Source organism: Pteronotus mesoamericanus, unplaced genomic scaffold (genome assembly GCF_021234165.1).
Source record: "Pteronotus mesoamericanus isolate MK-2021 breed Mesoamerican mustached bat unplaced genomic scaffold, CSHL_Meso_final contig_94, whole genome shotgun sequence".
NCBI lineage: Eukaryota > Metazoa > Chordata > Mammalia > Chiroptera > Mormoopidae > Pteronotus > Pteronotus mesoamericanus.
The window spans coordinates 20,879,418-20,884,215 of NW_026555285.1; the positions used below are offsets into that span (position 1 = coordinate 20,879,418).

Genomic DNA, 4,798 nt, shown 5'->3' on the forward strand with positions numbered 1-4,798 from the left:
CCCTTTTAATTGAGCTAAAATGGAGAATATTTTTCAATGCCATAGAATATGTTTTAAATATTCAGTTCTGCTATGATTGCCATAGACATAATACATAAAACAGAGTGACTTGTTTTAATGGAACACCTTCAAGTGAAATAAGGTTTTAAAGCAAAGTATAGCTAGAGTAGTTATTAAAAGACATCAAAGCAAAACCAAATAGAAAGAATTTATGCTCTTGAGTTCTTTGCTGAAATCCTTTCAGTCATGTTGAAGCAAGATTGAGTCTGTGCTTTTCCAGTTCGTGTGTCAGGTAAAAGATAGCAGGGGGTGAAATGAATTCATCTTTCTGTCTGCAAGTAAACTGAAAGCAATTTTTGTCTTCCCATGTGGTCACTTGAGGTGCTTGTCATGTTCAAGCTAATGATATCAGGCACCCTCAGGTTGTTTAAGTATTCATGAAGTAATTAAATTCTCATTAACATATAAATAAAAGAAAACTGAAAACAAGTTTAGCAGGCACCTAACATCTGTTCTAATGCTTTTAAGTATTAAAATGTGCCACACACAGAAGGAAAAGTGCATTCTGTTCTGGGAAGTATTTTGCATAGATTATTTATAGAAACTGTAATTAAACTGATTTGGCATATTAAAGAAAGTTAACAGCAGAGCATTATTGAGATAGTTTGTTGGTCTCTGTCACCTAAATAAGGAATTAAAAATAGATATGGGAAAAGAAAAATTAGGTTTTGTTTGTTTTACATTTCAGATAATATTATAAGAATAGTTGAAATTTTATTTCCATCCTGAAATAAGGTGGTTAAATTTTATTTCTTGTAGGCATACATCCAACTTCGCAGCTGCAACCAAAAACCCTTACATTGTAAATTATAAACTGCTTTGGATACTCATCCAAACATTTTACTTAACCTATAAATTTACCTTATTCATATGTACAGAAGATTTCCTTTTTAGTGCCTTTTATTCATGGGTCTTTCTTTTTCTTCTTTTTTTTTAGGGGAGAGTGTGAACACAGATCATGCAGTCGAGTTCCCCACTTTTGGGAAATCGCAGGGGTCAGCACACCCGGCACGCAGTGGGCAAGCCTCGCCCTGGGAAAACCACCTTCACCATCATGGTATCTCCTCTGCCAGGTATAATATACGTGGATTTTTCAAATGTTAAAGGGGGACGTATTAAAAAGAATCTTACCTGCATTATTAACCTTCCAATTTCATGCAATTTTCCACTTTTAATAGTCTTTTATGCTATGTATTATATTTTATAATTGCAAATTTCTTAAACTTTTTGCTGTTTCACAATCTTCCCAAATTTGTCATTCAAATAAAATTAGTTCACCATCTGAATTGGGGTTGTTAAGAATCTATGTTTGCTGACAGTAAGGAGAACATAAAATCAAAATATTGTAAACAAAATTCAAGTGAAAATTGTAGAGGAGGAAAAAAATAATTTTTTATCTACCTCTTAAGTTCTCTCTGGAGGCTCTATGTCAAAATATAGATTGACAAGAGTAAAACAAATAGAAGTTTATTAACATATGTATCTGATGTATACATGGGAGGTATCCAGGCAAAAATGAGTAAATCCTAGAAGTACCTTTGAATTCAGGCTTAAATACAATCCTCAAATAAAGATGAAAGAGAAAGGTGTGGGGCAGCCAGTTATGGGAAGGCAACCAGAAAAAGCAGGTAAATAAAACTAAGACTTGTTATGTAGATTTAAGACAGAGCCTTCTCCACTGCTAAAGGTACAAAATTGTCTCCAGGAGTTTACCTTTGACATTCCCGGTAGAGGGGGGAAGAGGGAGACTTTTGTAAATGTATGTCCTTCTTTTAGGCAAATAGCAGATTTTCTTGTACCTGTCTCTCCTCAATTGCTTTCAGCTGAAAGTAATTCTTGTATAAAAGTGGCATATTTTGGGTAGCATGTTCTGCTATCCTTTATAATCTTGGTAGAGTAACTTGGAATCAAATCTAACATTAACTGTGATACCCTAATTTTGCATTTAAATTTTAGATTTTCACTATTAATGTTTAGAATTTGGTATGTCATTATAGGAATATAAACAAGATGTTGTGCCTGATAAGAGTAAGTCAAAGATTTAAAGAACAACAACACAAAGAACATGGATGAAATTTTAAAGAATTTTACAGCATGCTTAAGTTTGTGCTTTTCTTATTTTCAGTGCAGGAAAAAAATAGGCTAAATGTGTGTGACTAAATAAATTTTATGGGCTCAGGATGGTTAACATGCTGTATCGTAGCACATTTATGTGTACAACTATTTATGGTTAAATAATTACTATTGATCTTAAAAGACCAGACTATTATTTGGAATTTTAAAATCTCATTATGAACTATTACAGATATTAATCACATTTTCAATGAAACATTGTATGTATTTTAAAAATTTAAGTCCTTTCAAATAATTTTTGTTCATCTAAAGTCCTTAGAAACAAAGACCTTGGAAAGTTAAATAAACTTTTAAACATTGTCAATTTAAACTCTTTTATTTGCCAGTAAAAAATTTCTTTAGGTTGATTTAGTATGCAACCACCTTTTTTATTTCCAGTCTAATCACAATTACTCATTATTTATGACCCAAGAAAAATATGACCTCATCCTCAAGAACTTTCTTGAGTTATTCCAAGCAACATTAGTCACAATTTTCAAAAACATTTAGTTTTTTTATTAATGAGTATTTTATTAATTCTCCCATTTAGTGTGAGTTTTTGAGGGCTGCTGTAACGAATTACCGGAAACTTACTGGCTTTCAAAAGCAGAAATGTATTCTCTCAAGCTCTGGAGGCAAGAAGTTGGAAGTCGAGGGGCTCAAAAGACATTCTCCCCTGAGGGTTTTAGGGGAGAATTGTTGCTACGCCTGGTGGCTCCAGGTGGTTTTTGTCTTGTGGCTCAATCACTCCAAGCTCTGCCTTTTCTTCACATGCAATTCTCTTCTGTGTTTCTGTGTTTTCTCTTCTTAGAATGAAAACTGTCATTGGATTAAAAGTCTACCCTGTTAAATGGATTAACATGGGACAAAGTTATTTTGAGGTCCTTCATTTGATTACATCTTCAAAGACCCTTTTTCTAAATAAACTCATATTTTACTGGTATTGAGAGTTAGGACTTAAACACGCCTTTGGGAGCCACAAGTCAAGCCACTGTGTTTACTTAGTATATTATGTCTTTATCTTTCACAGAAATGGAACTACTCTTTTTTGAGTTCCAGGAAGGTAAAATTGTTTCATTGGCAATGCCTGTACTCTTTATCCTACGTAACTTATGATGCCTCTTTGCCCTTATAATTAATTTAGTATAGGTATTTTAATTCAAATATTTATAAGGGTTATTTTAATTTCTGTCAGATATGTTAAAATAATGTTACTTCTGATAAGAAAATAATAATTTATTTTTTTTTATATTTGTATACCAAGTGTTTAAATGTATAAATACTGAAGTAATGTTGAATGGAAACATTACCACAAAATTTAAATGGCCACTAACTTCAAACTTTATAATCTTATAGACATTCTGAATCATCTTTATTTCCACCAGTTATAGGCTAAAAGTGTCCCTAAAACTTTTCATTATAAAGTATAAAAGTACAGTACACAGACAAAATCAGCTGTAGTATATCATTAACATATGAAATATATATTTAATTGATCTCTCTCCATTAAAACATTCAGAATACTTCTAGGAAGAATTTGTGTATGTAATTATAAAAAGTAAAAGGTCTTGAAAGGTTTTTGGTGGCAAAATCTGACACTATTATAATTACCCCATTAAGAAAGAAATGTGTGATGCAGTGAAAAAAATACAATGTTATAATACCTGTATTTCCTTCCTTGATATTCTGTGACCCAGTAGCATGATATTATTTATGCATCACTCTGTATCTAGTCTTTGTTGTTATTGTTGTTGTCATTGTTGTTTTAATTACATAATCAAAAACTTAGATTAAACCATCTCTAGATTATCATATTACTAAAAAAAAAGTTTTCTAATTAGATTTCAGAAACTACAGTATAAAATAGAAGGAAATTTTTCAAATTTTATAGTTCAAGAAAACTGAAGAAAAATTACTAATTTTTAAAATTTGGTAAGACTGCAATTTATTTTATAATTAATTCTAGGATGATTTACTTTTATCTAATAAAATATTTCAAAACTTATTTAGTTAAAAAAATTATTGATTCATTGTTTATTTTTTTCAATAAATATTTGGTATTTTTAGGTACAGTAATTGTGCTTTGAGCATTAAGATATTGCAGTGAACACAGCAGACAAGAAAAGATTATATATGTATAATGTACATAGATATAGATGCATGCATACATGTATATGTGACATAGATATACTCATATATATATATAGTTATGTGTAATTATATGGAAATTAGAGAAAAAATCAAGATGGGAAAGCAGATAGAGAGTCTTTCAATGGTGGGCATTCTCTTCTTCGTGGAGAATAAGATAATTGAGCAAATAACTGATAAAAGTTGTGAAGTAAGACTTGTACATATCTATGAAGAAAGATTTCAAGCAGAGAAAATCAGCAACTGCAAAGTTCCTAAGGTTGAATTGTACTGGGCATAGCTCCACAATTTCTACTGGGATAATCAGAGAATTAAAAACAAAGGGAAGAATTGTAGTAGATAAAGTCAGAGAGGGTGTGGGGCTAGGCCATTTGACACCTTGTAGTTTATGGCAAAAAATAAAAATGTATCTTTTGTTCTAAGAAAAATGGATCTCATTAGAAATAACCAAGCAAAGGCATCACGTGATCTAACATTA

At 31.2% G+C, this 4,798-nt stretch overlaps 1 pseudogene; it reads right to left on the minus strand.

The window, feature by feature from the left end:
* Positions 1 to 1,005: 1,005 nt before the first annotated feature.
* On the minus strand, positions 1,006 to 1,142 carry LOC129081210 (uncharacterized; annotated as a pseudogene).
* Between the last annotated feature and the right edge of the window lie 3,656 nt (positions 1,143 to 4,798).